General features: G+C 32.6%; 1 protein-coding gene across 1 annotated transcript in view; it reads left to right on the top strand.

Moving 5' to 3' along the window:
* The first annotated feature begins 25 nt into the window (after nucleotides 1-25).
* Nucleotides 26-20,017, top strand: part of LOC106713475 (cadherin-87A) — a 44,684-nt gene continuing 24,692 nt past the window's right edge. Inside the window, exon 1 of the mRNA XM_045679526.1 lies at nucleotides 26-333. The gene's annotated coding sequence lies outside the window, so the exon portion shown is untranslated. The remainder of the gene's footprint in view (nucleotides 334-20,017) is intronic.

Raw genomic sequence — 20,017 nt, 5'->3', positions numbered from 1 at the left:
ACATGTCAGTTGTGACTGCAATTCCACGGTGGCGGGTTATGTGAAGTTAAAATCGACAAAGTTTTACGCGGTCAACTGAGTTAGTGCCATTTTTAACTTAACGTCTTTGTTCTTTATAATTATAATTTGTGAATGAAGTGCGTTGATCCGTATTCAGTGGTATAATTGGCTTGTGGTGATGTACACAAGTTACCAAGTTAACGGTATTGCTTTGTGAACTTTAGTGGTGTCAGAATTTTGAGACACACCTACAGATGCAAGAAGCCTGTTTTTGTGGCACAGAATCCGGATGCCGCAAAGTCATGTGTGATTTTTAAGTGATCGCATTATACTGTGAGTGTTTGTAATAGTTTTAATTATTATTCTAATTTATTCTTAATTAATGTAACTTCAAATACAGTAATAAACATAACATAAGAGGTTAAATAATAATACTAATGCGATGTTTTTTTCGTATGTATTAGATAATTATAAAATTTTTAATAATTAAATAACATTAGATGATAATATTTAAAAAAAAACAAATTATTACTTTAAGGTGACTCAATCAAACTAGTTTTTTGACAGAAGACTTTATTTTGACCTTTTAATTTGGTATTTTAATGTGTGAATCAGTATTCTTAAGGCATTTATACGATAGAGAGTGAATAAACGACCTTGTTGGCTTGTTGCATAGCTCCGTTGTCCGTTCTCCGGTTGTCACGCTACGAGAGGGTTTCCGAATGATTCACAATTACTTTCAAATAAGTATAAAATTAACTGTTTTAAAGACAGTTCCGGGAGACAGAGATGTGTTTCTTTTCACCTGGCAGTCTGGATATCTGCAGTTATTTAGATATTTTTATTCTTTCAATATTTGTTTCTGTAGAGGTCAGTCTTTACTAATACCTTTTTTATTACAAGATTTAAATCCCGCATACGGAATTAAACTTTTTTGTAGAAACACGTGTTGTTGGCATTGAGATAAAATATTATATTAAATAAATTTTTACAAAGCAAATGAGTAGGATGATAATAGCTATATGTTTTGCAAAAGTTTTTCTACAGTTAAAACTCACTTTTATGATACGACTAGCTGTCGCCCGTGACTTCGTCCGCGCGGAATTAAATTTAAACATTAATAACCTATGTGTTCTTTCAGACTATGATCTACAACGGTGCCAAATTTCATCAAGAACCGTTCAGCCGTTCTGGAGATACTTCAAACAAACATCCAGCCATCCATCCATCTATCCATCTATCCAAACCTTCGCATCTATATATATATAAAACAAAGTCGTGTTAGTTACACTACTTATAACTCAAGAATGGCTGAATCGATTTGACTGAAAATTGGTGGGCAGGTAGCTTAGAACCAGGAAACGGACATAGGATAGTTTTTACTTTACTACAGTTTTTACAAACTAGCATTTACGCGCGGACGGAGTCGCGGGTAAATGCTAGTTTATAATATTAGTAAGATGTTAGTAAGATTAACGGCATTTGTCACGGAGTTTACAACCGAGTAATGTGTAGATATGTGTGTAATGTGTCACTAGTCACCATTGATGCTTCTTGATTCAATAACCGACCATTTTACAGCTGTTATTCTCAATCTTCTATTATTTATGGCCTATTTGGTAAAGTGTTCGTACTGATTCACTTTGTTACGAGTTTCCACTGTTGGTAGACAATTACAAATACATATTGTGATCTGAGTTCTTCCTAAGAGAATTACGAAGGTTAATTTGTTTTAGCGTAAGTATCGAAGAAACTACGTTTCTAAAATCTAAAATAACGTCATTAGCAACGGAAATGCTAAAGCTTGGATAAAATGGATGACTTCCTCTTTTTCATACAAAATATATACTTTGTAATGAAAAATTATTTTCGACTTCGAACAGCTCATATCTAAGAATAGAAAATTATTAGATCAAATATTTTTCGGTATTTAAAAAATCCTGAAACCTACCAAAATTACGGCCCAAAGGTAGGACCTAAACCTAGTAAAAAAACAAAAATACCTAAAACGAGTCAAATCTAGGACTTGCCGTTTGTTTATTAGACCAAAATCTCTGTATAAAACATATCGTCATCATTGTTAGTATCTTTGACAAAACAGAGATAATATGTTTTAAACTGGGATTTTAGTCCCAGAAAGTCATGGTCAAAGCATAAGAAGTTGTTCCAATCCGGTTGTAACAGCCCGAGCCTAGGTTCCTGAGGGAGTCCTCGAACTTAGTTACTCATAAACGAGGTTTAGGTTAAGCGTGTTTCGCGCCCGGCCACATCAAGGCGGGTGAAACTGTAAATGCATCTTCAAGGCAAACAGTGGCTAGTCGGTCACAAAAAAAACTAAAAGACCAGTGGTGACAATGAACGCTACGTCATTTATTTTGTTCATCACTTTAATGGTGAGAATTGATTGTGCGTTCAAACGGTGCCAAATTTTGTGTCCGCGGTAATTTGCACTTGTACTTCACAAGCGGTAATTGACCCTCATATTAATTATGATAGCGTGGGATTTAGGATGCTTCTTTATTTTAGTAACGGTGACGAAGCTTTACATTGAACGGCTGAATCCAGTTGCCTATCTGAGATAGTAATTAACAATTTGTCTAAACCGACTTAAACATCGCAACGGGTTAATAGACAAAAAGAAGTTTCAATACAGTAAATTGATTTAACCTTAGTTATTGTAAGCATCAATATCATATATCCTGTTATATATTTGTTAATAGAAACTGAATGACTGGCAACTGAACAGACAACTGACTGAACAACTAAGAGAGTTTCTCTTTATATAAAGAACAAAGCTGCCTACTCCACAATGAACAGCATGAACATTTGTTTGAAGGAAGAAAGCGTTTCGTGTTATTAACTGGTTTGTATTATGGATTTTGTAATCAAGTGTCCAGTTAACTGAGTACACCGGTACTTGAGACATCAGGTTTAAATGAAGTCAGTGCGAGATGTTATACTTAAAAGGGTAGTACACCTAAGGGTTGATAAATTACATTCAATTATTAATGACCTAATTACTAAAACCTTTATTAATTGCAGACTGATAGATAACGAAATACTAAAAAAACCTAGAAATTGGTCTAAATTTTTACAGAGTGCTAACACGATGAACTTAAAAATTTATAACTTAGTTCAGTATAAAAGTGGAAGCAATTCCCCGTTTCGTCTGATGAGTGTGCGTGGCGGAGGTCTAATTATATTTCTTTTTCTCTTCCCACTCTTTTATTATAAGAAAGGATGGAGAACAGCAGACCCATAGGAAGGGAAAATGTCCTCTTTCTGGACGTCAGTAGACGTTCGTATGCGTTTCATACCAGTAGGCAATACATCTGTTATTGCGAATGTGAATGAGCAGCAGTCGCTTCGCTATTTCGACGAATACAAGTCTTCATTTGCTCGTTTGAAACCTTATGATTAAAAAAAATACCACATCGTCCGCTAGAGAATAGAAATAATAAACTTAAGATAACTTAAAGCTGAATTAAAATATTTTTAGTATTAGACCCCTGCAGTGAAACACGTTGTGAATATAAAGATTTAATTACGCTTAGGTCATAGCACTTGAGGCACTTACAGTTCGTTCACATCGTTTTATATTTACGTCCATTCTGACTTACGACTCGCTTGCGTTTCAGTGCGTGCTTTGCTAATTTTACAACGTGACTAGAGTAAGCAAAACCAGCAATGTATTCCGTGGAGGTCTAATTAGTCGAAGTTGCATGGATGGAAAAATGTTGCAAGTCCTTTTGAGATACTTTACGCTTTTGTTTCAAAGCGCTTGTTAGTTTTGTTCAGTCTCTATCGACATAAAGAAGGTTTTGTTCGTAAAAATTATGACTCAATTACATTTTTGCTTACGAATATCTTTATACATTCGAGCCAGTTTACATTTTATCTTTAAAACGCAATTTAAATACAAAACAATTAACATAAAAACAGATATTTAAGATTCTGAACGTACAGAAACATTACTTTTTTATTTTTTAAAACCTTTAAACTAAAGATGAACCAGTATTGATGAGATTTAAATTACTTCCTTATTCCAAGTTACAGATTCTCTCAGTTGCCATCACTGGCGATATCTTCAGTGTACCAACATTCAGCAAGCAACTATAAAACAATGCAATATGCAACTCTTACGTAACCCACACTCAGTTTTGTATTTCGATTTTCTTGCTCACTTCTTACTAGTTACCGCATCTTGCTTAGGGCTGTGCTAACTGTCGCATTCAATAGTTAATTGTACATTGTACATACATACTGAAACCTCTTAGATTTATCATACTTACATAAACAACCATTATGGCAAATTTACCATAAACTACTTCGATAAAGAATGTGTCGGCCGACTAGGTAGACAGTACAATGTTTTAGACAGGTTTTTGGCAATGAAAACCGACTGTTATACGCAGCAATGTGTACAAAATAGTTCAGTTGAACTTGCAAGGTAACAAAATTACTATCAATAAATTTTATTGCAGTGGCAACCCTACCTTATGCACTTAATGATTAACTTAACCGGAGGTGATTTTCTCGTGTATTAACTATATCATAAAGTTATATGAGATTGTGCAATGTGAGACATTCATGTCCGCTTTGTTTACCTAACAAGTTAACTTTAAAATGATCTTTAAGTTTACATTATAGTACCACTAGATGGCCCCCGCGACTCCGTCCGTGTGGAATTAAAAACAAACGTAATAAGTAGTTTATGTGTTCTTCCAATCTATGTTCTACATCTGTATCAAATTTCATCAAGATCCGTTGAACGGTTCCGGAGATACCTTCAAACAAACATCCATCCATCCTAACATTCGTATTTATAATATTAGTAATACTAACTTCAGTAACAAGATCAGTATAAAATAAACAATTTAAAAAAAAATATTTTCTGCAAATAAGGAACTTGTTTTGCGGATTTCCACTACACTACTGATTGCGCATATCAAAAACCAATGGTTAGGTTCAACGCTTATCTATTTCAAATCTTTGACTGCTTAGAACTTTAAAAAAAAGCTATATAAAATGACATGTTTCCATACAACATTAGTATTTACAGTTTTTTTTATTAAAATATTTATCTATCTTTATATATATAAAAGAAAGTCGTGTTAGTTACACTATTTATAACTCAAGAACGGCTGAATCGATTTGACTGAAAATTGGTGGGCAGGTAGCTTAGAACCAGGAAACGGACATAGGATAATTTTTACCCCGTTTTCTATTTTTTTTATTCCGCGCGGACGGAGTCGCGGGAAAAAGCTAGTATATATATTAAAGAAAGTCGTGTTAGTTACACTATTTATAACTCAAGAACGACCGAATCGATTACACTGAAAATTGGTGGGCAGGTAGCTTAGGACCAGGAAACGGACATAGGATAATATTTACCCCGTTATCTATTTTTTATTCCGCGCGGACGGAGTCGCGGTTAAAAGCTAGTTTGTATTAAATAAGGAAAGTTTATACTGTTCAATATTATCTAAATTAGGTATTTATTAAGTATTTAAAAAGCTGTCTAAATTCAAATGAATATCTTATTTATAAGACACGATCACTATAATTAATGTTTTTAAAAATCCTTGTGGCAATTTTGTAAGACTCTTGTAGATACCAACAGTGTTGTACTCGAACTGGCCTAGAGACTAAACAATGCTGTAAAGCGGGTAACCTAAATGCGTAATACAACAATATTGAAGACAAGGAAAGTTAGATTCAATCGTTACCATTAGCTTACCATGGTTACCATGGTTACCAATGGCTGTTTGGATTATCCGGATTATAAGTCAGAGATTTAAGTTAATTCTAATTTTTTACCGGGTTCAATGTTAAATCGATCCATCATCGAAAAAAGTAATCTGTAAAGAGGTTTTATATAACATTTTAATTCTTTTCCACGGATGGTTTGAAATATCAGCCAGAAGATCAATTCAGATCACACATTTTGAAAGATCAAAATATGCGATGTTGGTAAGCAAATTTTACCGGACGTACCAATAGACTCTTATATTAAAAGCCTCTATCCAAATATAAACTTTATTGGTTTGTGTTCAAAGTTTTAAATACTTTAAGCAGCGATGCGCTACATTTAATGAGAGATGTATTTTTAAACTTAATTTCTTTAATAATACAGAACTTACAAGTTATTACGTTCATTAAATGAAAGATAGACAATAGTTCTCTATAGACAGAATACCTGTTTTTAGCGTTGTAAATACTGGCTTACAATCTAAAATCTAAACCATAAATTAAAAAAAAAAAAACTACGCTAAAACTTTAAAATTCCAATATATTTCTGGCAAAACATTTTTTCTAATATAGCTATAGAACATTAGCTATCTTTATTTAATAATATAACTTTAATATATCTCACAATTTCCACAAAATAACTTTAAAAAATTAAATGACAATATGGCCGCCATTGCGCCATGTATCAAATTTGACATTCGTCTGTTTTCAATCGAGACTAGAGATACCGATAGAAGTGATGTAAAGAAATTTAAAATGTTATTTTAAGTTGTATGATAAATTAATTTTAAACATTTAAATAACTGTTAACTAAATTTTAAATATTTAAATTGCAAGATATAGTATTACGTTGACAGATTCATGGAACTGTGTTTTAGAAAGCTGGTATTATGTGAGCAATGCAGTTGCTCTACACAACTCTATGTTTGTATGCCGAATTACATATGCAATAGATGCCTTGAGTGTCTGATGGAATAATTAATTCAAAATTAAACATATTACGCACACAGGAATAAAATTATAAAGATTTAGCCGCGATTTGGTCCACGCGGAATTGAAAAAAATATTAGTACATACATGCCAAATATCATCGAGATTAGTTGAGATGTTCTGCAGATACATTCTAATAAAGATCCATACATCCAAACATTCGCATTTTTAATATTAGTAAGATTAATTTGTTACTTTCATGTCATATTTTGCTAATCTAACTCTAATCTTATATCTATCTATCTATATATATAAAAGAAAGTGGTGTTAGTTACACTATTTATAACTCAAGAACGGCTGAATCGATTTGACTGAAAATTGGTGGGGAGGTAGCTTAGAACTAGGAGACGGACATAGGAACTTTTTTTTTATCTTGTGTGCATTTTTTTTTTCCGCGCGGACGGAGTTGCGGGTAAAAGCTAGTATTTGTATAAACAAGTAACATGAAAACAATCACCAATAAGAAAAAAAAAGTTTTAATGGAGTTGTTTCATTTACTTATAACGGTGTAGAGCGCGCGCGCAGGTTGCGCCCTATACGGAAGCAGTTCTTAACTCCAGTACTTATGCAATGTGCGACTACACCTAGCTAAGTCTAGTATTACAAGATTCAAACTTTATAACCGCTCGTAGTTAGCTGCGAGCACATGTTAATGTATTGATAGGTGGGCATTAAAGTACAAAAATGTACATGACGCAAACAAAGCAACATTACGTAATATTGTTCCTGTCTCTGTGTACCTCATTCTTGAGGGTCGCTGCCTCCCTTTTTGATCTCTCGTAGGGTGTTTCTCTACTCTGTCAACTTCTGCTAAGCACATATTGAGACGAGAAATGCAATTGTTCAGTAGAGGCATTTTATAATACTTTACAATATTTTATATAAAACTAGCTTTTATCCGCGACTCCGTCCGCGCGGAATAGAAAATAGAAAACGGGGTAAAAATTATCCTATGTCCGTTTCCTGGTTCTAAGCTACCTGCCCACCAATTTTCAGTCAAATCGATTCAGCCGTTCTTGAGTTATAAATAGTGTAACTAACACGACTTTCTTTTATATATATAGATAGATCATGATTTAAAGATAACACAATTAATTTTGATACTAACATAAAGTTTACTCTTGTTTAGGATAGTTCGAAAAACAGTAAGTCCTTTTACTTAAAAAACGACTTACGACCTTATTCGTAGGACTCTTATATTGACCAGATCACTACCGTTATTAAATGAACGACATATATTAAAGTTCATAAGAAACCCTTATTACCTGGATACTAATATTCAATTATATGTTATGGTTCAAGGGCGATGGAGATCATGATGTCATCCATTATAACTTGACCTGTCTTACATCAAAGCGAACAAATAGAACGGAGTATTCACACCGTGAAGTGCAACGGAAAGAGTAATTGATTATTCTCTGTTATTACTAAATTGATTCCAGATTAAATTAACATAGAAGGTTATTAATGATTATTAATTGAAAAAAAACGAAGGAGAAGAGAAAAACCGTAGAGATTTTACAGTTGAGGTGAGAGCCTTCCAGCGACTATGTGATTTGGTTTAAATAGCGAAGTTTTTTTTTCTTTTTTATACCCCTTTATTATTAACTATTCATAACTTATACTATAACTTTTTTTTTATTACACCCTGTGGCGACGGATGTAGCATTTTAAATAGCGAAGTTAAGGTTGAGTTTTAAATAGCGAAGTTAAGGTTGAGTTTTAAATAGCGAAGTTAAGGTTGAGTTTTAAATAGCGAAGTTAATAGGGTTCAGTTCAGTCACAAAAGGCGATGTACGACGTACAGAAAAGTTTTACTCTTTCGGGTTTAAAAGGGTGGGATGAATACTAGAAATTGACCTTGATTTAGTGGTTGAAACTTCTACTAGTACGTATTGAGGCTGATAGAGTGAAATACAAAGAAATTCAACAAAACATTGTATCTTACAGAATAACGGTACAATGTGGGTCGTTCTTACAACCCAAATTACCTTACACGGTTGTATAGAACACGTATAGTGGATATTGAACCTTATTTCAATGCGAAAAGCGTCTTAGTTTCGCAATTTTGATTACGTGATACGAATATATTAGAATGATTTTTTATTAGAAATTGACTTTAAATTGCACAAAATAACATTGACGAGGTTAAGATAATTTTTTATTACATTTGATCGACTTTTGAAACACAAGTTCTATAAAATATACAATGTTTATAGAATTGGGACCTATTAATAGAAGAAGCGAGAGAGGTGTGTCAGGATTTCGCTGAATGGAGGTCCGTGCTCTCTGCCTACCACTCAAGGTTACAGTCGTGAGTTATGTATTGATAAGTCCGTCTTATTCCAAAAAAATATTTATTTAGTCCCATATCAAACAAAAACCTACAAGTCTACGAGACTAGAACTAAAAAGGAGGTTAAAATATTTAATTTTACTGAATTAGTACCTCCTCCTAATTTGTTAACAATGAAATAAAACACGATGTAATTTGAAATGCCTCATTAAGGCAAGCAATTGCCATCACAGTCTTTGATGACCTTTGTTAATGCCTACTTAATAATGCTGTTCATATTAGACCCGCTGGTGTCATTGCATTGGTTGCGCCATTATAGGTAAATTTATCATTATTTCGGTTAGTTACGCGGACTGCGGTTCCAAGATCACATTATGCGTAACTGTCGACTGAGCTACGACTGTTAGGGTTGTCAGATTACTGTTTACGGTTTATTGTTGTAATGGTTATAAACCAAGATTAATGTAATTTTGGCGCGAACAGATAGAAATAGGATTAAATTACTATTCTTGAATCATGTCCTCTTCTTATTCTGTCTAGTTTACTATAGTTACGACTGGATAGCCGCAATTTATAACCAAACACAGAATTTGCAATAAGCATAAAAATGAATTCAATAGTTTCTCAAAATACTGGTGACAACCCTAGTCTGTGAGTAACGGAGGCAAATTGCTGAGGTCAATTGCAGTACACGGCTGTAAGCCGCCATTACTTGTGTTTTTTTAGACTTCATGCTGGTGTAAAAGGTACTCTCCAGAGAGTACCTTTTATCTGGCAGAATCCAGATTCTGCCAGATTCTTATGTGTACACAATTCCGTTTTATTTTTGTCTTTTTACTAAATTATTAAAATTAAAAGCAAAAATTTTTTCTGCTTTCATTTTAATTTATTCAAATATAGATTAATATTAATTTACAAATACAATTAAAATTACTTTTTGTAACTAAAGATTCAAATGCTAATAAATAAAAATGCATGAAATTTGAAATAAGCTATCCTCAATAGAAGTTTAAAAAACTAAGTAACCATAATCGTAGTAAAAAAAAAGTGAATACAGGAAATCATTGACTTTGTGGAATGTTGGACATGTAATGACAGAACTGCTTCGAGATGAATAATGCAAATCTCCATTACCATGCAATCGTAGATCGAACTGTTTTTATATTCCAACACTAAACCACACATAAATACCAAACGGAATAAGTCAACTTATTGCGTAGTATTCTGCAGACGTATTCCGTCAGCGCGCAATAAAAAAAACATAATGAGTAGCCTATGTGTTTTCCAGACTATGATCTATGACAAATTTCATCGAGATCCGTTGAGCCGTTCTTGAGATACCTTCAAACATATATCCGAACATTCGCATTTATAATATTAGTAAGATTACTGCTATCTAGTATTGACGCTTTATAGATACAATACCTACCCATTACTTCAGTAATCTAAAGATCAGTTTCAAATTACTTAAAAAGTTTTTTTTTTAATGCATATCAATTACCAATTACAACATTCCTGTTTGTGGATTTACCTTGAGAAACTTGAGACTCAAAGAGACTCGTAAAACATCAACTAAATATTGTATGAATATTATATAGATGACTAAATAACTTACTAACAAAATTTACAGTAAAATTAAGATCAAACCGTAGTTGCTCCGATTTCGTCAGCACTTAAATTCTTTAAAAAAAGTAACCTTACTATCAAAAACGATTCATCCGTTGCGCAGATTACCCGAAACAAACGCGACCTTATGAAAATACAGACTAACAGGCATTTCTTTTTCGACATTACATACAGACAATCCAATCTTACTATACAATATTATAAATGTGAAATTTACATGGATGAGGCCGGCAACGCATTTGCAATTCCTCTGGTATTGCAGATGTCCATGGGCGTCGATGAACACCTTGGTGTTCACGCTGCTAGTTTGCCCCCTTCTCTTATAAAAAAAAACTTGAGAGGTGTCAAGGGACACCCGGATGGAACGAAGTTCCTTTCGATTAATTAGTGAAGGAACCGATGTTTATTCTATGAATAAAAAACTTAAGTCTTCACAAGAAGTACATTTTATTTCTATGAATTTTCGTTATATATTGTCACGTCGTTGCCATGGTTACTATAGCAAAAAGTGTCGTGACAACTTTTCGTAAGAATTTTTTCCGTCTAGCCCCCTTTCACAACGCGCGATAAGGAACTTCGTTCCAAAAATGAATAGATGGATGGAACGGCTTAACGGATCTTGAGGAAATTTGGCAAAGATGTAGAACATAGTCTGAAAGATCACATAGGCTACTCATTAAGTTTTTTTTTATCCGCGCAGACGTAATCGACAGCTAGTTTTAATGATATGTATAGATAAAGCGAACAACAAATTCAGTAATTTCTCATAGGTACATATGTAAGAGTTCTCACGACATCACGTCTGCTTACCCAACTACGAAATCTTGCGTAATGACACCATTGTTACAAATCACTCTGAATTCTTTACCGCCTGGTATGCCACTAACCCGCTTACAAAAGACTTAAATGATCTGTCATAACAGATCTGTCTCAGTTATGAACAACGTCAGTTTATAATCTTACGGTACGTAAACACTGTCTACACACTAAACATACTACACTAACATATTGTTAATAGTCATTTAAGTTTCGTTAAATCGACAAAATTTAAATTAACAGCAGTTTGTTTACTATAAAAAATTAGAGTTTTCTACAAATTTTTGTTACCAGGATATATAAAGTTAGTAGGATATATATTCATATTTCTTATTGCAAAAATTAAGATATTCGCTTTCGTACACTTTGTGGTTAAGCACGGAAGCGTCTTTTCCCTTGTGCAACAGTTTGTAGTAGTAAAAGCAACCTTGAATGGAATATGTCGAATAGGTTATTTAAATTAAACAGGAACAACGCCATCTATTGAGTATAAAATGTAAATAACAATAATAGTCTTAATATATATAAATCTCGTGTCACAATGTTTGTCCTCAATGGACTCCTAAACCACTTAACCGATTATAATAAAATTCGCACACCATGTGCAGTTCGATCCAACTTGAGAGATAGGATAGTTTAAATTTCAAATTTAGATTTTTTTTTAACTGCGCGCGGACGGAGTCGCGGGCGACAGCTAGTAATATTATAAAAAAACATATTTTAAACAACGGTTAGTTACTTGCGCGTATAGGCTATACAAATATTACCTATTCAGGTGTCAAAACGTTACCCTTATTCATTCTTACATAATTTAAATACATAAACTGAGTATTGTGGACCAATCAAGTATAAACACCATTGTTTTATTGTGTAATGAACCGCAAATTATTACGTACCCCAATGTTCCGCACACCTGGCCCTACAAACAATATGTAATTGGAACGGCGTTAGTGCTTCGCTTGATTAGTAAACGTTAAACGGTGTTGGTAGCAGGAATACTAAAGTACAGAATGTAAGTTTTATTTTTGTGATTTTTTTATTTAAATTTTCATCTAGGATGTCTATTTAAATGACAATTGTCTTGTGTAGTGTCCATAAAATAGTCGTAAGAAAACATGCTCTCAAAAAAGAATTGTCAATCGACATTGAAACCCTATTTCAAACTACTGCTGTGAAATTAGCTTCCGTGACGAAGGTGTCTGGGGATGTGATTTTTTTTTAATTATCTAATACTTTTGTGCTTGCTGTTACTTGGTGATCTCTTCTTATTCACTTTAATTTCTTTATTACAAAAGAGTCAACTTCAAACAACTGTAGGTACAGTAGGGTGGGTCAAAAAAATCAACTATTTTTTTTTTTTTACAATTAATACGGAAAAATGGGTTACTAGGCACCTTAAAAAAATTCTCACCAAATATGAACTCTTAATTTTAATAGGAAGATCCTCCGCGTCGCAGTTTTTCATTTTTTTCTCAGTCCAATAGAAAAAAATTCATTCCTCATCATTAATTGGTCGTACAGAAAAAAAAATTTAAGAATTTTGTAGGAAATTTAATGCTCTACAAAAAAGGTATCTTATGTTTTTTCCGTAAACCTCACCATTTCACTAATATTGAAGATTTAAGATTGATTATTTTAAGTCAAATGTCACTTTTGTTTATGAATTTTATAACTCGACAAGAAATGGCTATTATTGAATGGGCAATAGAAATTTTTGTAGCAAATTAACTGCTCTATAAAAATGGTATCTTATGTTTTGGCGATTAAATTAAGCGTTCAAAAGATATTCATCATCAAACTTTCATGTATACCGATTTTAAGAGTTTTTGATCAAATAATCGAAAAATTTCAATTTAATCTATCAGTTTTGAGAAAATTTCATTTTTTGTCTTTAATGTAAGTATTATTTGAATTTTGTTTTCAAAATTTTTATTCAATAATTCCAAACTTTTTATTTTTCATCATTAGAAATCACGATCATGTTGTTTTTTTATAACGTCTTCAAAACGTCTTAAAAAAATTTTCCACTACAGCTGTATATTGTCCTTGGGAAAATTTCTTCTGTAGAGAATTTTTGTTTTGTATTCTATTTACTCTGTTTCCCTTATGAACTAGCGCCACCTACATTTTTCTTTATAGTTATATTGTTTTTATTTGTTTACATTTTCTACAGCATTTCTAGTGTTTCCACAAGTTATGATCTCTTAAACTCTTAAAATCGGTATACATGAAAGTTTGATGATGAATATCTTTTGAACGCTTAATTTAATCGCCAAAACATATGATACCATTTTTATAGAGCAGTTAATTTGCTACAAAAATTTCTATTGCCCATTCAATAATAGCTATTTCTTGTCGAGTTATAAAATTCATAAACAAAAGTGACATTTGACTTAAAATAATCAATCTTAAATCTTCAATATTAGTGAAATGGTGAGGTTTACGGAAAAAACATAAGATACCTTTTTTGTAGAGCATTAAATTTCCTACAAAATTCTTAAAAAAAATTTTTCTCTACGACCAATTAATGATGAGGAATGAATTTTTTTCTATTGGACTGAGAAAAAAATGAAAAACTGCGACGCGGAGGATCTTCCTATTAAAATTAAGAGTTCATATTTGGTGAGAATTTTTTTAAGGTGCCTAGTAACCCATTTTTCCGTATTAATTGTAAAAAAAAAAATAGTTGATTTTTTTGACCCACCCTAAGGTACAATCGCGAACCTTCCCGGTGTTCCACCTCTAGGGCTATAGTCGTTTAAACGTTTCGTACGCATTGAGACTACGACGCGGAAACAATAACCAATAGGGTGCAGCCTTTAACTCTAATGTTCGAAACCGGTCTGTGAATGGTCAGCGTTGTAACAATAGACTCAATAAAAATATTATTTTCTTTGTTGTCGTTCGAAACGAAAGCAGCGTTACTTCGGACTCCATTAATTCATTTTAAAATTATTCTGTTTTAAAATAAACAACGTAAATCATCGGAAGTTTTAATTTTTTTTCTACCAATATTTACTTAGTCATATGATAATTATAAATTAAAAAAATTAAAGTATGTTTTAGAATTGTAAATAACAATAAATATTTATAATTTTAGCAACATAATATTATATAATTTACCTTGTGTTATCTTTCTTGGAAACATAATTATGATTTAAAATTTAACCTGATTTAATAAATTTATTTGAGTTCAATTAAATTATATTATTTTTAGTGACATAACATGTGTCATGTCGAATGAAACGACGAGCTTAAAACATTAAATAGACGCTATAAAATAAACTTGAATATGTTTGATTTTGTTAAGGAATGATAGTATTCGAGTATATAATAAAAAATCATACTTAGAGACTCTTTTCTGTGTGGTTGTGGTATTTCACTGATCGAGCCGTTTCACTTGTTGATGTTGTCACGCTAACAATTAATACCAAAATCATAATAAGCGCTCTCGCAGCAGCTTTATAATTTAAATTTATAATTTCACGACTTGATAATCGCCCATGATTAGCGCATGCCTATCAAAAGTTGATACATATTTTCAAAATGTCTTAAGTCATTAATAAAATATGTTTAATGATTACTTTAACCAAGATATGTATACCATACTATAACATTGAAAAATATATGATATGATATAAGAGAATCTTTTTTGATTCTCCGTTCCGCGTAGAAAGTCCCATTTACTTTGTTCTAACATTGCACTTATGTTGCAATTTAGATATCACGACAGTTACCCTTTATCTTAAAACCCGCCTATCGTGTCTGATCAGCCGAATCCGCTGAATGATAATAAAATCTTTTACAAAGAAACATTTCTCCTTGGTATCAGATGCAACAAATTATGTTTTATACGGCTGTGTGATCATTAGAATACGGATCGGATTATGATGTTTTTGTTACGGGATAGACTACAAAAAATATTATAGGTGTTCGAAGAAAAATATTTTGCTATTTGCAGTTTATGACAGTCTAAATTACTATTTAGAAAAATATTTGCAAAATTTTCGAAGAATGCCGCAGCAATAACAAAAGATTACTATCTTGTTATTGCTGCGGCATGCTTGTATCATTGTTTACTGTAGAAGCATTTACTACTTGCACCTGTTGAGGCGGCATTTTACCAAGTGCAACCGATTCAAGGAATAAAATAAAATAGACGTGCCGGGTTGCCAATGTATGAATATTGCATGCCAAGTAAACATTGAATAGTTAATATAAATATATTTCAGTATTAAAAAAATCATTATAGTGAGATTTTACTGTAACTATAAATGCAAGCGTTTATAAATTTTCAGTGAGTAAACTATGGTATTGACTCCTGGTTAAGTAAAAAATATAATTATTTTTCAAATCATTTATTTCTACTTTAATATTAACATTTTAAAGAGGAAAGAAAGGTTGTTTTTGAAGAATGATACATAAAATGTGAGTAACATAGATTCAGCGTCTTCAGCACATTATCAAAATCTTTGATAATGTGCAAACTATAGCCATAATAGGTGTTTCATACATGTGCTGCGAAAACTGGAAATATAAAAAAGATAAACAATATTTAAGAACATGTCAATATCTGTAAAAAGTATAAACTGTAGTTGTTTGTCAACTTGTTATGATTCTGAATAAAATTAAAAGTATACAAGAAGTTGTAAGAGATTTTTATTTTTTGTGCGGTTGTTTTGTCCTAACTGCTATCGTAAAACAATAAACAATTTTAAAATGAAGCACCCGTAATGCCGCTCAGGTGCGCTAAGCCTAAACAATTAGAATAATAATTGTAATTACCATCTGTCCGGGGGATTTTAGAATTCACAAAAAATGTTCCAACTAGTTTAGTTGTAAAAAAATGAACACTTACGCTAAGAGATGTGCGCGCAAATTACAATATTAATATTGATATCCTGTGATTCGCATCATCGCGTTTATACTTTAATTTATTAAATACATATTTTTAAGTATAAAAATAAAACAAAAATAATTAATTCTTTAATCTCACTAATTCATTCATTCAATTAAAAAAGTTTTGGGATGGATGGATGGATATTTACAAAAGATATCTTAAAGAAACTCGATTAAATTCCGCCTAGATGTAGAATTTAATAACAACCTTTTTTTCTCAATTCCCTGCGGACAAAATTTCGGACCAAAGTTAAAGATGAACTTAAGCTAAAGATCGAGCAAAGAGTCAAAGTATAAAAGGTTGACATATGATTAAGCTTAACTGTTACTACATACTAAGTTTGTTAGTAATGGTAATGGTAAGGCCTTTAAGGTTTTCTTTATTTAGATTTAAATAAAAAGCTTATTCGTATTTCATTCATTTTATTACATAATAAATATGGTTAATAATTATAAAGTGTATTATTGGGTTGACATCGTTTTTACAAAATGTTTAGGTTCTTAACATTAACATTTAAATAAATTATAACATGAATCTATATAAATAAAATTGAAATAAATATATTTTATACTAATATACGAGTACTTTTTATATAAATATTAGAAACATACGATTCCTATGTTATACGTATGTTTCTAGTATTTTGTCGGTCCACCATTCGCAGCTATGACGGCATCGCACCTATCTCGCATAGAGAGGACTATGTTTTGACATAAGTCTGATCCTCTAAATGATTCCCAAATTTTTTCACAGTGGGCTACTAGCTCTTCTTTGCAGCGCTCATTTCTACTGTCCCACTTTTGGACCATGACCGCCCACAAATTTTCAATCGGGTTGAGATCCGGCGACTTTGATGGCCACGAAATCGTTTGAACTTCGCTATGAGACTCAAACCAGTCCTGACCACGCGCGCACGGTGTATCGGACAATTATCTTGTATGAAGTTAATTCCAGGAAAATCTTCGACGGGATACACCGTGCGCACTGTTGGTAACATTACGTCCTGTAAAATCTCTCGGTATACGTGGCCATTTGATCGCCCGGGTATAAAAACTAGCTCCCCGGGTCCCGCGGAACTCATCCAACCCCACATATTTACTGTTATTCTGCCCGACTGGGTATTTGAAATTACATTTTGAGGAGCATACCTTGTATTATTTGCTCGCCATAAATTCTGACGTCCACATTGATTGGACTTAAAACATTTTTCGTCAGAAAATATGGCGTTTGAAAAATCGAAATCTCTAAACTCTCTAGCGAAACGTAGTCTTGCGGTGCGATGCTCTTCTGTTAATCCAATTTTTTTAGCTGGTGTCCTATTATGGACACCGTTTCTGTGTAGATAATTGCGAATGGTTTTTACCGAGCACTCAAATTTTTGAGCAAAAACTTTTGTAGCAGTGAAGGGCTGCTCGGAGTAGTGTTGCAACATCTGATTTATTTGGGGCTGCTGCGCAACACGCAACGGCATGATTCGTACTCGATCTAACAGCGAGCCTTCGTTCCCGTAGCGCTCCACCCACCGGCGTACTGTAGCTCTCTGTAAAATAACTTTTATATTAAACGAAAGACAGAAAAATTAAAATTAAAACATATGTAACGTAATATATCTGTAATTCCAACTGTTGCATCTGATTTTTATTTTAGATAATATGTTTATAAATTGATTTAATAAGTTAACTAAATAAACAGATATTTGTATATTTAACCATTATAAGACAATAGAGAAAGGTCTTGTTATTAAGTCTAGGCTAAAAAATAGTTTTAGATAAGAAGTGTTTAAGTATATAAAAAAGTCAATGTGGTTTGTGATATTTTTTTCTTTTAAGATTTTTTAATTTACCTTGCGTTGCCGGTTATAATTTACATTGGGTTAAGCTAAACCTAAGGTTATAAATATATTTGTATACACATATAAATTTGAAATATTTACGCTGTGTAATCTTTACATTACGAACTTACGGAATTGCTGATATTATGGCTTTTAATTAAAAATCGATATTATCAATCTATTATTACATTATTTCCAAAAACATATAGTATATAGTCTAATATGGCATATTCAAAAACATGTAGTTTTTAGTTTTTGAACGATAACTTGTAACAATCAGAGAACACTAAGTGGCAAGCAGATATAAACGTGTTCAAAGTAATAACGCTAATCAAAAAAAAAAAACCTACAATGAATCAAAGTAATAAATACAGTTCTTATTTATTCAAAAGTTTTGAGTTACATATTTATAACTAATCAAGTACGTTTCATTGTCTATAAAAACATATTACTTACTGCAACATTAAGTTCATCCGCTATTTGAGAGATGTTGAAACCTTCCCGATGCAAAACGATGATTTGTTCGCTTTCTTCAGCAAGAAGATTACGCGGCATTATGTTAAATGATTACAGATTAAGTCCAGGGTTCTAGCACAGGTAAACGTAAGGCGATCTATCAGTCCGGAAAACAAGCAGAGGTCACTAATAGGCACAAATCACAAAAGTCCAAAAAACAAGCAGAGGTCGTAAAACTTAAAACGCATAACAAAGACAGCGGCAGTAACAACACGCAGGGATGCAGAGCAGTACGCAACTGATTGTTTTTACTATTATCCAGTCGCTTGCGCAACTCATTGCTAACTCATTGGCTATCCGTAAAAAGGGGGCGGAGTTTGTTTCGTTGCACGGTGCAAGGCATATTTTCGTTAAGTGGAACACCGGGAATTTCCGCCATTGTACAGTCGTGCGAAACGTGTTAAAGAGAGAATGTACGACTAGTTTGAGCCGTCACCTTGACCGAGTGTCCACTACCTCAGCATTTTTAACTTTATATTTGCATGATCTAAGCATAACCCCATTTACTATCAACCGTGTACACGTTTTGTACTTGATTTAGTTTTTTGATTTTGATTTTTCAGTATTAAATGATTTTGAAGATATAAATAGTGTTGTAACAGATAAATCATACTAATATTATAAATGCGAATGTTTAGATGGATGGATGGATGTTTGTTTGAAGGTATCTCCGAAAAGGCTTAACGGGTCTTGATGGAATTTGGCCCAGATGTAGAACATACTCATGATGAGCACATAGGCTACTTATTAATTTTTTTAATTCTGCACGGACGGAGTCGCGAGCGAGAGCTAGTAAGGTAATATCCTTTAAATTCCACTAAATAATACCATACTTCTAGTAATTAAAGAAAAGGAAAAGATCCGTAGGATTATTTGAATACATCATTGATATGCTTTGTCATTACTTTTGGTCCAAAAAACTTTTTCGTAATTCCTGCTTGCCTCAGATGACCCAATAATAATGTATGGCGATAGCGACTTTTCTATATTTAATACCGACTAACTTAAAAAATAGTACGTACAACGTCATCTATTACCAAACGATTGCCAAAAATTAATACCTTTTTTGACAGATTAATCGTTAAATTAAAGTCTTTAAAAATAGAACATGGTTACCTTAACATCAAACTTGGTCAGTATTGTTCAATATTTTACGATAGGAATCAAAGTTTAACAGCAAAATAATTGTCAGAGTTTATTGCAACATATCCATTGTCTCACGTCCCGACACAATGCTTTGACAGCAAGGTGTCCAAGGTACTTCCCAAGCTATACGCTATCTAGATCTTATG

This window comes from Papilio machaon, chromosome 9 (genome assembly GCF_912999745.1).
Source record: "Papilio machaon chromosome 9, ilPapMach1.1, whole genome shotgun sequence".
NCBI classification, from domain to species: Eukaryota; Metazoa; Arthropoda; class Insecta; order Lepidoptera; family Papilionidae; genus Papilio; species Papilio machaon.
This window is presented reverse-complemented; position numbering and strand designations above follow the sequence as displayed.